The following is a 17,388-nucleotide window of genomic DNA, read 5'->3' as shown; positions in this document are numbered from 1 at the left end:
ATACGACTCACAATAGTATAAACTAATCATTTGTTTACATGATTTCATTCTTCATTGGTTTTATTTTAAGTAATGAAACTACTTTTACATACTGATATTAGCCAAGGTTTTCATGCAGAACATACTATACAAAGGTTTTCGTACAAGAATACACACATACTACGGTTGATAGTAACTAGATATACAAACTAACGTTTCTCTATACTACAAAAGAATACAGTAACAAACATTCATAGTTTATCTTATCACTCCTTAGTTTAGGCAACAGGGTTACGTATGGGGCATATTCGATAGACTGTGGAATGTGTGGTTTCCGCCTCATTTCTTGTTCCTTGTTTAGTTGTGGACTTAGGGCAGATTCACATAGTCAACTGTCTGTTCAATATTGGTTTATACGTGGCTAGCATGAACTAAGTGGTTATAGATGGAACTGATATTATCTCACTCTTACTAAAGAAAATATTGGATTTTCTTGAAACCATGCGAACATTTTTTACAGAGTCATCAACATATTTTCATTACAAAAACATCGCTTATGAACTCACCACCTTTATGCTGATACTCTTTTCAAATCTGCTTGTATTCTCAGGAATTCAGTAGACAGGTACTTCCTGGAGTTTTGAGAAGATGGAGCGTATAGAGTCACGTCTTTCTATTTTGATTACACTTTTGATGTATAAAAACAAGAATTAAACAGATGTAAACCCTTATCATATATGTATTCATGTAATGGTTGTGTTTACTATGATTGCTATGATGCAATTGTTGTGATACTACACATGACGTCATCTACCCCCGAACGTTTCCGCCGTTCCGGTTTGGGGGTGTGACATAAGTCAATTAAAGGACTAAGGGATCGGGTACACTAGGTTGTGCGCTGGTCAGGTCCACCACAAAGATTGTTAATATTATTCGTTATGATTTACTTAAGTTTAGTAAATATGGTTATGCTTACAAGTTTAAGTATAATTCTGGATCACTGGAAAAGTTTCAATGATAGATAGAATGAATAAAAAGAATCAAATTAGGAAGAAAGATGAAAGTTTCTCCAATCTGAAGAGATGGGAGAGTACTTGTTTTATGATTATCTTAGTGATTACAAAACCATATCCCGATTGATCCTCTAAGGACACCTTAGTGCATTTGTTTGGCTAAGGAGAGGAATCGTGAATTGTTGAAATGGTTAAATCAAAAGATAAATCATACTTGTCCCAAAATCAAGTCTTAGAGTCATACTCCAAGATTGAGCCTTGAGTGACATAATCTTAAGAAAGGTTTAAAACACTTGTCAAATGTAGAGTAAAATGTTTTATTACGCTTGTACATTTGAAATTGGTAAGTTGTGATGTTTTGGATAAAACAAAGAAAACTAAGACCGATTGTGTAAATTTTCTATCTTGATAAGAATCCGCACTAACTCTTGAATATTTGTTTTGTCAAGGAATGGTTCTTGAGAAGATAATCCTATATGTCAAGAGGACAGTGGGAGTCTTAAAAGATCTTAAGATGGTTTCAAGAACTAATCAAGAGTATTGTTAATCACTAGCCCATGAGTGAGGTTTGTAACCTATCATGTTGACACATTCTTGTTTCTGGTCCATTCTAGTTTACGTTGACCATGCAGGTGAATTCTAAGAGTTCTCAATTGTTTGCATAACAACTTGGAAGCAATGGTAGGCCCTTGTGCTACCAGGAGGCAAGAAATTAAGATTGAACAAGTTCAGTCCATATAAATTTGGATTTGCCACTAACCTTGGCTTGTGATTAAGGTTATGACAAATTCACATGGATAGGAACACTTACATTATAAAAAATCTAAGTGTCATAAGGTTTCTCTCCGATTCATGAAAATGATGGTGAGGAAACGCTTTCACTAAGTAGATTTTAAGTAGATAGTAATTGTCATGTTTGCATTCTGAAAGTCATTAGTGGAGCGTGTGTGGATAACCGGCACACTAACATGGACTTGTGAGAATGGCAAAAGGTCTAAACATTATGATTACGACATCCCTCGTCATGATTGTTTAGACACACATGTGATCCATCTAAGGAAAGGTGTATGATTTTGATAAAGTCTTATCAAAGCAATCTTGTATCAGAAATCTAAACTTTGGTAAGAAAGTCAATAAAGTATTGATTTCTAGAAGTCCAGTTGATTTCTGGGTACATGTCAAAGTTAGTGGGAGCATAAGTGTTATGCTAGTAAGATAATAATCATTATGCTAGTGGAAGCATGATTATTATGTTAAGTGTTGCAAGTTAGCAATGTTAATTATATAAAACAAAGTTTCAATTCGCTTTGAAAAGTTGTTTTGCTATAATTAAGGGAGAAGATTTTATACTTCATTCCAATTCTACAAGTTTAGATTGAGATTTAATCAACTTTAGTCAAGGATATATATGAATGTTGTGTTGGAATGGTTCAACATAAGGAAATTCTATATATGCTTCATTCTCAAAATTCGATTATGATTACGACATACCTCTTCATAGTTCGAATTGTGAGAACATGACAAATAAAAAATATTGTAGCAAAAGACTGGTCAAGTATCATGTACTTATGTGAGACATCATGAATCGTGTCCCTTATGCGTCAGATATAGGATCCATTATATGTGTTATAATATTCATCCATTCTAAATTTTCGAAATGCCTAGGGCAGTAGGACGGAAAAAGGAATAGAACTAGGTATGACTAAAATGATTAAGCAATTGTCGAGGACAATCTGAGGTTTACCAAAGATTGGTTGCTCATTGACAATTGGAAGTATAGTGTAAACTTTGGAAAGGACCATATTGACATATGCTGAAAAGGAGGCAACTCTTGTTCAGAAGTGATAATCAAAATGGTAATATGGAATTGTTTCCATAGGTGGATGTTATTTTTTGAATTTGTGTAAGATTAGAAAACTTAATGCAAAGAAGGATGTTCAAAGGATTGTACTTTGAATTTGAGACTTCGTTTCCATGGAATTTCTCTCCATTGGAATACTCTGTAATGCTTGTTGCCAAGTCTTTGTGACTTGGGCATAGTCATTGCAAGAGGATCATTGCATATAAGTTTAGAATGTAACAAATTACAGTAAATAGCAAGAGTTTGGTATTCTTACATTTACAATAAGTATTGGGATTGTGACATGAGCATCATTGAAATATTGTCAATCAATATGTTTCACAAAGTAAGTATCATAGACAAACATAGTGTGCATACTTGAAGTATGGCATAGCTATTGTTTAGACAAACATAGTATGCATGCTTGGAGCATGGCATGACTGTTGTTTTTAATTCAAGTATTAAGTTGATAAATCGAAACATTATACAATGAATAATGAGTAATCAATATGGTGCTTACATAAAAGGTGTTTTTATTTACACTCAAAGTGTTGGGGCCATATAGGATTAGTATTATTCTTGTGTTTCACTTTGCATGTTTTGACTTCCCGAATAACTAGGTTATTCAAACATCCACAGTCGGTCATACGTTCGAGTATTGGATTAAACCCACACTCATTTGAATCACTTCATGGAATTTATCACGAGTGAATCATGAGACGATAATATCTTATATTCTTCAAACCTAGAGATATGAGTTGTTGACTATGAGTTGGTTATACATTGATTGTGCGAAAATGCATCAGTAACTTGATGTTATAAAACGTGCCTTTGTGTGTGATTCAACAAGTAGTTAGTACAAGCATATGAGTCGAAGTTTATCCATTCCTTTTACCTCATAAGGATAAAAGCGATATCTGTGGGCCCCTCGATGATTTAGTGATGACATCCCTGAGTGCTTGGCCAAGCCTGGACTGATTTGATTTGTTCACATAGTCGGTCGTCATAAATCAGAAATCGAGAAACAACAAATGGACAGATAGAATGACTATAATCTATATGATATCTATAATGGAGGAAGATATGATCCCTTATCTAATGGACGCGTCATTGATTTGTTCAGAGTTCGACAACGACTTTAAGAGCTACGATTGCTAGTCGGGTTATGAAGTCGTACTTAGAATAATATTTATTAGACTTATCCAAGTGAGAGACTATTGGATTAGTGTCTAAGTCCATAACTATAATTGGTATATATACTTGACCCGACCCGGCATGGTCCATTTCGGTTGCACTTCACCGGAACAATTTGTATGGATAGATTTTTGAGAGAAGATGTTATATACCATATATTAATATATTATAAGTTATAATATATTAATATGAAATCATATTATTTAATTAGTATTGATCTAGAATTAATTTGGAATTAATTTAGTGATCAAAAAGAGACTAATTAAATAGGGACTCTTAAATATATATGGAATGGTCCAAGGTTTACTTAGGATGGGCTAAGAGTGTATGGAAGTCCATGGATAGTCCATGGAGCTTTTAACCCATGGATCCTATGTAAATGAAAGGTCATGGGTATTAGGGTTTACATGGATGTAACCCTAATCCTCTAGAATATATAAAGGGGTCCTTGGCTCACAAAATGGGGACTAGTGTGTGATATGAAGAGGTGGGTGATTTTAGTGAGCTCCATATTCTCTCAAGTTATTCCAAGTTGTTTTGGTGATTTGTGATTCCACTTGAGGCATTCACATTATTGGTGCTAGGCGCTTAAAGCTCCAAGGAATTAACCACAAGAAAACGTATGTCATCTAAACTTGTTTTATTACCCAAGTATCAAACCTTTGTATGCTAGTTAGGGTTATACCTTGGAAAGTTCATATTTGCATGTAGAATAGAGAAAACATAGATCCAAGGTATTTAGGGTTGCATGTACACCTTAGGAGTGTTAGAATGCTCAAAACCCATCACCTTATATAGGTGAGCTGCTAGGGTTTCAATCAAAACCCTAATTAGATTGCTTAGGCCTTAAGCAGTCCACATGATCCTTCCAGAAGGCCCCTATGGACGATTTCTATGTGGGATTCCCCATAGAATTCGTCCATCCCTTATTTATCGTTCCTCAGCCCCTATTGCAATTATCACATAATCACAGTATCATTCCCTTAATTCAATTAACCTCTTTTGACCACAAAATTAATTCTAATTTAATTCTTGACCAATGTTAATTAAATAATATGATTTCTCTTTTAATATATTAGTCATATAATATATTAATAAATCACTTTTATCCTCATTCTCAAGTTTTCAACCAGTCAAGTTGCTTTGGTGAAGGCAACCCAAAAGGACCATGCTACAATCGGGTCAAGTACATACCAAATATAGTTATGGGCTTAGACACCTAATCCAAAAGTCTCCCAGTTGGATAAGTCTAATAATTGTAAATGAAAGTACGACTTCAAAATCCGATTAGCGATCGTAGCTCTCAAAAGCCGTTGTTGAACTCTGACACATCCTATAGATAAAGGATCTTATATTCCTCCATTATCAAGATATCGTGCGGAAAATTACATGGAACATAGTCATACTTATTGTCCATCAGTTTGTTTCCCGATTTCTGATTTGCCTGACATAGAACTTAATTGAACACATCAACTTAGTCCTGACCGGGCCCGACACATAAGTCGAAACAAAATCATCGAGGGGCCCAAGATATAACTTTTAACCTCGTAGGATAAATGGAACAAATAAACTTCGACTTATATGCTTGTACTATTTACAAATTTAATCGTACACAACAATGTGTTTATAACATCAAGTTACTGATGCGTTTATGCATTATCAATGCACAACCGACTCATAAGTAACAATTCATATGTCTAGGTTTAAAGACTATTTGACATTATCGTCTCACAATCACTCATGATTAATTCCATGAAGTGATTCATGTGAGCGCGAGTTTAATCCAATACTCAAATCTTATTTCAGAAGCACTCATGAACGTTGCAACAAACTTTTGCTATGTCTAAACACTTTGACAATCTACAAACCAATTCATGACAGTCTTCTTTCATACTTACTTCCAACGTATGATCGACTGTCGATAGTTTAAATAATCTTATTATTTAGGAAGTCAAAACATGCAAAGTGAAACAATAGTAGATAAATAACACAAGACAGTAGCAGTACTTCTAAATAATACTCCTTTATTTAATCATCAAATGTTAATTACAATTTTTTATCTATTACAAGTTCCTAAAAGCTATCTAATCACTAAAACTAATATCGTCCTTTAGTCCGATACTCATAGCGTGCTGCAAGTGCTTAACCCTACTCAGTCCCTTCATAAGGGGATCTGTTGGGTTATCCTCTGACGATACCCTCTTCACTACGATGAGTCCCTCTTCTACCCGATGTCTAATGAAATGATATTTTCTGCTGATATGCCTGGATCTACCATGATCCATCAGTTCCTTGGTTAAGGCAACCGCACCTTCGTTATCGCAGAAAATCTCCATAGACTCCTTTATGGTCGGTACAACTCCAAGGTCTCCAATGAAGTTATTCAGCCATATTGTCTCATTCGACGCTTCGCTCACTGCTATGTACTCTGATTCACACTTTGAATCAACTACGGTCTCCTTCTTGGAGCTTTTCCATGTCACTACTCCTCCATTCAGGGTAAAGACCCAGCCCGACTGAGAGCGGAAATTATCTCGTTTGGTCTGAAAACTGGGGTCACTATTCCCTCGTACTCTTAAGTCATCACTCCCACCGAGGATAAGTAACTAGTCCTTAGTCCTCCGCATGTACTTAAGAATTTTCTTTACCGCAGTCCAATGTGCTCTACCAGGATTCCCTTGATATTTGTTGACCATGCATAAGGCGAAGGCCACATCAGTACGAGTATATGTCATAGCATACATGATCGAGCCAACTGCGGAAGCATAAGGTACTCTTATCATCTCTGCTATCTCGACATCGGTACTCGGACTTTTAGTCTTACTCAACTTGGTATTGCTTTGGATTGGTAACTCCCCTTTCTAGGAATTTTCCATGCTAAAACGTTTTAACACTTTATCCAAGTAAGAACTTTGAATAATTCCTATTAGTCTCTTACTCCTATTTCTCAATATCCTTATTCCTAGAATATAAGCAGCATCTCCGAGGTCCTTCCTAGCGAAGCACTTCCCAAGCCAGGACTTAACCTCCTGCAAGGTTGGTATGTCGTTTCCTATGGGCAGTATGTCATCCACATACAAAACGAGAAAGCTAACTATATTCACATTGGCTTTGACATATACACATGACTCATCCTCGCTTCTTGAGAAACAAAACTCTTTGACTTTCTCATCGAAACAAAGATTCCATTTGGCAGATGCTTGTTTAAATCCATAGATGGATTTCTCAAGCTTACACACTCCATTAGAGTGTTTCGCGTCGACAAAACTCTCTGTCTGATTCATGCAAACATCTTTAGCCAACTTCCCATTTAGGAAAGCGGTTTTAACATACATCTGCCATATTTCATAATCATGAAACCCAGCTATGGCTAGCATAACCCTTATAGACTTAATCTTTGCTACTGGTGAGAAGGTCTCATCATATTCAACTTTTGGAGTTTGAGTAAAGCCCTTCGCAACCAATCACGCCTTATACGTGTGTACTTTCCCACCCATGTCGGTCTTCTTATTGAAGATCCATTTGCACCAGACCATCTTACGACCTGGCACATTTTCAACCAAGTTCCAAAAATGATTGTCATACATGGACTGAATCTCGCTGTCCATAGCCTCTTTCCATTTTGCAGACTCTGGGCCTGCCATGGCTTCCTTGTAGTTGTTAGGTTCATCCAAATTAATTAGTATACTATCACTAATAAACATATCACCTTCAGTTTTTATATGGAAACCATATAACACAGGTGGAACACTGACCCTACTGGAACGTCTAAGAGGCAAGGATTCGTCAATCGGTTCAACAGGAGTTTCCTCCTCGAGTTGAGTGGCAGTATTAGAGGCTCCTTCATCGTTTTATTCTTGAAGCTCTTCAAGATCAATTTGCCTGCCACTGTCCTCTTGGCATATGAGTTCTTTTTCTCGAAAAACCCCTCTCCTCGCAACGAAGACAACATTGTCCCTCGCTCAATAGAAGAGATATCCGAAGGACTTCTGTGGATAGCCGATGAAAATACACCGCTCACTTCGAGATTCGAGCTTGTTGTGAGTGTCTTACGAAAGCCTCGCAACCCCAAACCTTCATATGTGCCAATGAGGGAACCTTCCCTGTCTACATCTCGTGAGGTGTTTTGGCAACCTTCTTAGTTGGGACTAGATTAACGATATGGGCAGCAGTATCTAAGGCATACCCCCAGAATGAGATAGCTAACGAAGCTTGACTCGTCATGGAACGAACCATGTCCAACAAGGTTTAATTGCGCCTCTCAGCCACACCATTCAACTGCGGTGTCCTAGGTGGCGTCAATTGCAAAACAATTATGCATTCATTGAGGTAGTCGTGGAATTCTATACTAAGGTACTCACCTCCTCGATCGGATCAGAGCATCTTAGTTTTTCTACCCAGCTGATTCTCCACTTCTTGTTTAAACTCTCTGAACTTTTCCAAGGGTTCTGACTTGTGCTTGATTAAGTAGATACACCCATATCTTCTATAATCATCGGTAAAAGTCACATAGAAATAGTTCGCATCCCTTGTGGTGGATCTAAAGGGTCCACATACATCCGTATGTATGAGATCCAATAAACCCTCACCCCTTTCACATCTACCAGTGAAGGGTGACTTGGTCATCTTTCCAAGTAAACAAGATTCGCACGTGTCATCCGACTTGAGGTCGAATGACTCCAAGACTCCATCTTTTTGGAGTTGGGCTATGTGTTTCTTGTTGACATGTCCAATATGACAATGCCACAAGCATGCTTTGTCCAAACCATTGGATGAATTAGTGTGCAACACATTATTTCCTATGTTATATACAATATTCACAGTTTCATATACTCCATTACAAGGCAATGCTTCAAGATAGAATGTACCATTCAAGAAAGCATTAATAGAACCAATTGTTGGGTTTTAGTATACTACAACATCCTATGGTGCACATACAACCCTAAATACCTTAGATCTATGTTTTCACTAATTATACATGCAATGATGTTTCCAAGGTATTAAGCCTATAACTATCATACAATTGACATATACCATACAAGATACTAGTTAGGGTAACATACCTTTTATGTAGCTTGAAGTCTTGATGTATTTAGCCTTAAGAGCTTAGCCCCAATAGTGTGGAAGAGTCAAATGAAGTCACAACACATCATGAACAAGGTGGAACTTGAGAGAGAATTCCTTCCACACCAAAAACACCTCCATGAACTCCAAGTACAAGTCTAGGCGTTTTTGGCTATGAATGGATATATTTATATGTATGATTCCAAGGGTCATGGGTATAACCCAAATCCATACCCATGGGTGTTATGATCCATGGTTCATGTGGCCCAACTCTTTATGTATCCATACATAAACTTGGTCCAACATGGATCATAAGCCCAACACATATAAATATAACTAATTACCATAATTAGTCCCCATAGATTTAATTAGTTTCTTTTGATCACAAAATTAATTCCAAGTTAATTCTTGATCAACACTAATTAAAACATATGATTTCATATTAATATATTATTACTTATAACATATTACCAAATCATATATAACCTTCTCTTAAGAATCCATCCTAACAAATTGTCCTGATGATATGCAACCCAAATGGACCATGCTACTCTCGGATCAAGTACATACCAATAATAGTTATAGGCTTAGACATCTAATCCAACACCAATTTCATTATTAAACGAAAATCTAAAACCTTTTCTATACAAACCATGAAAATAAATAATGTTTCTCGCCATTTCTGACGAGTAGCAGCAATCATTTAAATCTAAACCTAACCCACTACTAAGAACTAAAGAGTAAACTCCAATCTAGGTGACAGGCGACGCTTTCCTATTCCCCATGATCAGGTTCATCTTCCCATGCTCCACATTCCTACTTCTTCTTAGACCCTGCAAATCAGAACAAATGTGAAAACCACATCCTGTATCAAGGACCCAAGAAATAGCATGTGATGAGTTGTTAGATTGAATAGTATAAAAACATACAAATGAGGGATTTATTTTCCCATCCTTAATGTTCTACAGATATTTTGGGCAGCCTCGTTTCCAATGCCCTTTGTCGTGGCAGTAGAAGCACTCTACTTTTTTTGGGTTCGAAGAGTGGTAGCAGAACCAACTTTGGTCCCAATAGAGGATGATCCATCATGGGGTTTACCCTTGTGGCTCTTAGAAGGAGCCTTCCTCTTCTTTCGTTTCCCTTGCGCAATAGCCAAGACAGGGGCAGTAGTAGTAGGAGCAGATGCATCAGATTTGCCTTTTAGACTACTCTCAGCAATCCTTAACATGCCTTGAAGCTTGCTCAGAGTGACCTCCTCCTTGTTCATATGATAGGTAATACGAAACTGGTCATAACAAGGAGGCAACGAGTGTAGAATGATATTTATGGCCAACTCCTCGCCGAACTTCACATTCAATTTTAGCAAGCGGTCCACAAAATTTTTCATTTTCTGCAAGTGGGTCGTGATGGACTCTCCATCCTTAATTTTGGTAGTGATCATTGAAGCGATGATCTCGTACCTCTCCTGCCTAGCACTTTGATGGTACCTTTCCATCAAATTTTGGTGCATCTCGTATGGATAGTAGTCATCGTAGGACTTTTGGATTTCATCAGTCATTGTTGAGAGCATGATGCATAGAACCTTCGTAGCATCTTGCTCATGAGTTTCGTACGCAACAATTTTGTGACAACCCGAAAATTTTCCCGTTATCCTTAAGTTTAAATAAATAATATGTATTTTATACGATTCGGAATAAACTAGGAATCATGCGAAAAACTTGAAACTTCCTCGAAAATCGCCGAGTTCACGGTCAGGACGAGTTTACGGTCGTAAACTCCTATAGACCGTAAACACAGTTTACGGTCGGTGCCAGGTGGACCCCACCACCGACCAAACCCCCAGCCTATAAGTACTGGACCCCCACCCTCATTTGAACCTTCTTGACCGGAAACACCCATTTTCTCTCTCTAAACCTCTTGACCGTAAACACCATAAAGCCCTCCTTTCACCCGAAAAACGCCGGAAAACGCCATTTGGGGCCGATTGGGAGCCTCTGGAACACTTTTTCATCGAAAACAAGCACCCTTGTTCTTGAGTTTACGGTCAATCTTCATAGACCGAAAACCCGTTACGAACGAAAATACCTTCTTTGCCTTCAAATCGTAAGTATCATCCTCTTATACTTATATCTAGTTAGGATTCTTGAGTTTTGCCTTGAAATCGTAACTTTTCCATGAACAAAAGGTGTTTACGGTCTAGTGTATCTCCATAGACCGTACACCCTTCAATGACCGTAAACTCATGGGCCGTAAACCCATGGACCGTAAACCTTATGACCGTAAGGTCATTAGACCATAAATCTTATGACCGTAAGGTCATTAGACCGTCAACCCTTGAAACCGTAAACCCATGGACTGTAAACCCATCACCGTACACTCCTGATTACGGCCGCAAACTCCCCTCTTCAATCGCATGTGATTGTAACACTTAGTTTTAAGTGTTTCCTAGTCCCTAAGGTGGTTCTTTCCATAAAAAATAGTGTTATGCCCTTATCTAATACATATATGTACTTCTTCATGCTAAATAGGATCTGTTTGTGCCCGAGGCTTTATTTGACACTCAGCAATTCCTAGCAACTTACACTCGAATCTCACGTCAAACTGTGAGTTTATATCCCTACATTTTTCCGAGTTTTTAATGTTTTCAGGGGGGAATACAAGTAAAGCACAAGTAATCTTGTGTCTAAAACATGATTTGATTTTCTATAATTTTTCTATTATTAACAAAACATTGAGCCTAAAACATACTAAAAATGGTAGACATCATTACTACTAGACTTGAAATCAGCTTACAAAAACATGTTAGAATACAAACTTTGCAAACATAGTTTTCAGGACAAAGGAACAAACTTATGAATTTTATAAGACATTATTTTATAAAGATTCATGCTCATAACGAAAATGGGTTTTCATAGTATTATTAGTGAATTCGTTGAGAGAACTACAATGTGAGACGCCTTGTAACCAGTGTCTCCTGGAGGGAGAGCGTGAGTTTGTGTATAGATCTATACGGGAGTGACAATCCCGCACCTGAACTGCTAGCTACAGTTAGGCAGGCATGCCTAGGGTGACAAACGTCATATTCACGATGTCCGAGTACGTCATAATATTTATCGTCCATAGTATGGTTATAGGAATCCACAGGTGAAACAACGACTCGTTCACGTAATAATATACCTAACAAACAGTGAACATGGTTAGTAACTATGTGATTACTTAGTATGTACATTAGGGTAATATGAAATTAACATCCGACTTACAGTGCGATGTGTGAATTCCGCCTCATTCCATGTTCCTTGTTTGGTTGTGGGCTTAGGGCAGAATCACTCAATCGACTGTTTGTTCGATCTAGATTTCTATAACTCGTATGTACTATGTGATCACAGGAGGGTATTAAAAACACTTTCGGGATACATAACAACACGTTATCATCTAGTTTTATTTATGTAATAAGACTACTATACAATGGTTTTCATGCATAGGTTTTCGAACAGAACAATGCTTAAACAACATAAGTATGGTAGATACTGGTGCACCACGATTCGGAACGGATAATTCAAATAACGTAGACTTAAGGAAAATATAGGATTTTCCAGAGTAAACCTTGGTGTTTTACGAATAATTGGTTCATTATTTAACTAACGAACATTCAACAGAAATTCCATGACTGCTTAGTTTATGCAACCAGGTTATGTATGAAGAATACCTGATAGACTGTGGAATGTGTGTTTTCCGCCTCGTTCCCTGTTCCTTGTTTGGTTGTGGGTTTAGGGCAGATCCACACAATTATCTGTCTATCCGATATTGGTTTATACATAACTAGTATGAACTAAGAAGTCATAGAAGGAATGGGTTAATCATACTTTACATAAGAAAATATTGGATTTTCTTGAGGAACACTTTCGACTGACATCAAAGAATCATTTTTACTTAACATTCAGTACATCAGAAAATATAAAGTTTTCAGGAGAAACATAACGTACTTTTCGAAAGAATAAAGCGTAGTTGTTCTAAAACATAACGCTTATGAACTCACCAGCTTTATGCTGATACTCTTTCAAAACCTACTTGTATTGTCAGGACATTAATAGAGAGGTTCACACACCGGGTTGAAGAAGATGGAGTAAAGTAGCTTCGAGTCATTACTTGTTATTTACTTTTAGAGTCAATCGTGTATGATTCAAATGTAATGTAAACATTATACTATTAATACAATGGTTGTGGTTGCTTTAATTACTATTATTCAATTGTTGTGATACTACAAATGACGTCCTCCACCCCCAAACGTTTCCGTCGTTTCGGTTTGGGGGTGTGACAGATGGGTATTAGAGCTTTGTTTTTAGTGAACTTAGTATATCAACCAGTAAAAGATATACAACTATAAATACAATGGGGCCAGAGTGGTCTGACTAAAAGTATACTTTTAAAATATAAGTATTTTACGATAACTATACTAATAAGCATACAAACTAAGAACAAGTATTGCAATAAGAACAAGCAAGAACAAAACAAACAAAAGTATTTAGATGTTGGACATTATAGTCAAACCTGGGCAGTTATGTAATCATATCTGGAATAAATATAACCTGATTAACTATATTTATTTGAGATACGACCAACATGTATTTGGGAGTGATAGTGGTGTTTGCAACGAGTCTAAAACTTACCTAACTCCATATTCAAAAGCTTCCTAGAACAAAACATAAAGATAAAATACTATAGGAGTATTTTAGGCACTATAACAAACTTACATAAGAACTAAAAGACCTATGCTGGCAGGTCTATAGTTGCGAAGTGCATGCTTCCAGGGTTGTATATAATTAGGATCTTATAGACTCAAAATTCGTGATTTACGCTCTATTACCTGTTCCTTGTTTGGTTGTGGTTTTGGAGTCGGATCACCTATTTGAAGGTCTATTTGATCTTGGTTATATACAGCTTGCATGCACTGCTTGATTATAGGAGGACCCAGTTTGGATCATCAATCACTAAAAGAAGAAATGTTTACTTAACCTCATAGGATTCTCTATACATCCCCATTTTCGCACGAACAACCTAGATATAGATAGCCACTTCAACCGCCAACAGAGGAATCAAAGAGGAACCATAGAGGATTCATAAAGAGGTTCCTAGAAGGAATCATACGAAGAGACAAATCCTCCATCAGGAAGTGACGGAGATCTGTAAGTAGAAACTGGAGCTGGAGCTGCGGTGAATAGGAAAGACTATAGGGAAGTTCAGAGACAACAAATCCCCATAGCTGAACTCAGGACCATCATAACTAGAACAGAAACCCCTCCCGAGGCGCACCAGGTGGTAGAACACCATATATGTCATACTACTAATCAACTACTTAATACGATCTAGTGAGTTAGTAATTACACTACTCACACTATGTGTTAGGCTTATCGCCTTTTTCATATCCTTTAGTATCAGTAAACCAGATCCATAACTTCATTCAGAGGGTGGTCACTATCAAATTCATAAGTCTATGTTGCATAGACCTCTGTTATGAATTGATTCAAAAGTCGGAACATGATACATTCAAAACCGTGACCATCTCTATTCAGATAACATTCGATTCGTAGCCACTAAGGACTTACCCTCATTTCGTCTTATTAGCGGAAAGATGCCACCTAAGAACTCGAACATAATCAATAACAACACACCTCCATCGCCACCTCCTCCGTACGACCCGGTTGCCTTTCAGGCAGCAGTGATAGCCGCAGTGACAACTCTCATGGCACAGGTCAATGCAAGTGGTACCAGTGGATCGGGTAGTGGAACCAAGAACTCTAACCACAGACGTACAAGGGAGTGCTCATACAAAGACTTCATGATTTGCGGACCCAAATCCTTCGATGGAAGTGGGGGAGTCATTGCTCTAATGCGATGGTTCGAAAAGACAGAATCGATTTTTGAGCTCTACGGGTGTCCAGAAGGGAGCAAAGTTAATTTGCTGCCTACACTTTCTCTGACAGAGCCCTTACATGATGGAATAGCCATGTCAAGTCACTAACTCTTCCGACCGCAAACGCAATGGGCTGGGAAAATTTGAAACAAATGATGCTGGAAGAGTGCTGCCCGAGGGGCGAAGTGCAAAAGCTAGAGCATGAGCTATGGAATCTCACCATGGCTGGCTCAGACATAGAAGCCTACACAGACCGATTCATCTACTTAGCTGCACTATGCCCTGGGATGGTTACCCCGGAAAGTAAGAAGGTAGAAAGATTCATTTGGGGACTACCTTCTCCAATCCAAGAAAATGTAATAGCGGCAAAACCTCTTACGTTTGACAGTGCCAAACGCCTGGCTCGGACCTTGGTGGACTATGTGATCCTCCAAGGCGTAATGGACGCCGTTCATAGGACAACAAAAGGAGACGATGATAATCAAGGGTCCAAGAGCAGAAGGAAGAGGCAGTCAACACAAGAACCCTCCGAGGAACAACAGACAGGTAAAACCTATGCTGCCCCGACGCCAACCACCTCAATACTTGGCAATCGTTATGCTGGAACTCTCCCTAAATGTAATAAGTGCAACTTCCATCATATCGGAAGGTGTTGGAAGTTGTATTGCAAGAACTGCCTCTGAAGGGGACACACCATCCGCTTCTGTAGGGCACCGGCACGACCAATATCTCAGGTCCCATTTGAGGAAGCAAGTCAGACCCGCCACCAATGTGGTGAATTGGGACACATCAGGAGAGATTGTCCCTTGGTTAGGAACCCTGGTGAAGATGGAAGAGTGCTAATGATCACCGCAGGAGAGTCTACCCCGGAGACCCCCGAAAGCAGCGGTACACCTCCCAACTCGAATCTTTTTTCCAAACCCACATTTTCATGGAAACGATTTCGCGATTAAGTTCTAACGATAATAGTTTCTTCCTCATCTAAACTAAGCACATAATTTATATATAGAAACTAAATACTCTTTCTGGTAAGCTATAATAGCTTGGTGTAAACATTAGGGCTATATATAATTAGCAACCAATAGACTTAGAGTGCGTGATTCCGCCTTATTTCCTGTTCCTTGTCTGGTTGTGGATTTAAGGCAGGGTCACTCAGTCGACTGTCTTATCACTCGTAATTATATATGACTTGTAGACACCAAGCGATTATAGAAAGACTGGATAGGGATCATAATATCAAGTAGCATTCACCAGAAAATTCTTTCAGTTAATACACACGAAGGGAATGCAAAAGTATCGTAGTAGTAATTTCTGAATCGAAACAGAAAGCACCGAGAATACACCCAGATGCACCAATGTTCTAACTGTTGGATAAGGTGTCTAAGTCCATAACTTATTTGGTATATACTTGACCCGACCCGGCATGGTCCATTTGGGTTGCACTTCACCCGAACTATTTATATGTATAACATTATGAGAAGAGTATATTTGCGGCTTATTAATATATTATAAATTATAATATATTAATATGAAATTGTATTATTTAATTAGTATTCGTCTTAAATTAATTATGAATTAATTTAGCGATCAAATGGTGACTAATTAAACGTGGGCTATTATATTTATATAGTGTGGGCTAACACTAATTATGGTAATGGGCTAAGCTTATATGGGAGTCCATGGATGATCCATGGAGCTCTTAACCCATGGATCCTTGGAAAGGAAAAGACATGGGTTATTAGGGTTTACCCTAATCATGTGCACTATATAAACAAGCTTGTGATGCATGAAATGACACCCTAGTGTGTGTGAAGAAAGGTGGCCGATTTCTAGAGCATAGATATACTCTCTCAAAAGTTTTCCAAGTTTGTGGTGATTTGTGATTTCCATTTGAGGCATTCACATTATTGGTGCTTGGCTCTCAAACTGCTAAGGAATCAATTCACAAACAAAGGTATGTAATTCATCTAGTTCTTTTATGTTTAAAAGTTCCCCATGCCATGCTAGATAAGTCATAAACCTTGGAAAACAAATTTTGAATGTATTTTAGACAAACATAGATCCAAGGTTTATTATGGTTGCATGTACACTTAGGAAGTGTTAGAATGCTCAAACCCAACAGTGGTATCAGAGCCTAGGCTTGTTTGTTGATACTTGATGCAAAGTTATGTTAAAAATCGAAATGGTTTGCTGTCTGAACAGTGGACTCGCTGAGTCCATGGGGGGACTCGACGATTCCAAGTGAAAATTCATCCTACTCGTCGAGTAGGTTCGTGCACTTGACGAGTAGAATGAAATGACATCAGATTTTCGACTTTTGTTGCTGGAAATGGACTAGAAACATTACCCTAAACTGGTTTAGTGTTTTAAAACCTGTTTTAGATAGT

Source organism: Lactuca virosa, chromosome 1 (genome assembly GCF_052849685.1).
Source record: "Lactuca virosa cultivar CGN04683 chromosome 1, Lactuca_virosa_CGN04683_v6, whole genome shotgun sequence".
NCBI classification, from domain to species: Eukaryota; Viridiplantae; Streptophyta; class Magnoliopsida; order Asterales; family Asteraceae; genus Lactuca; species Lactuca virosa.
Note: the sequence above shows the minus strand (reverse complement) of the source record.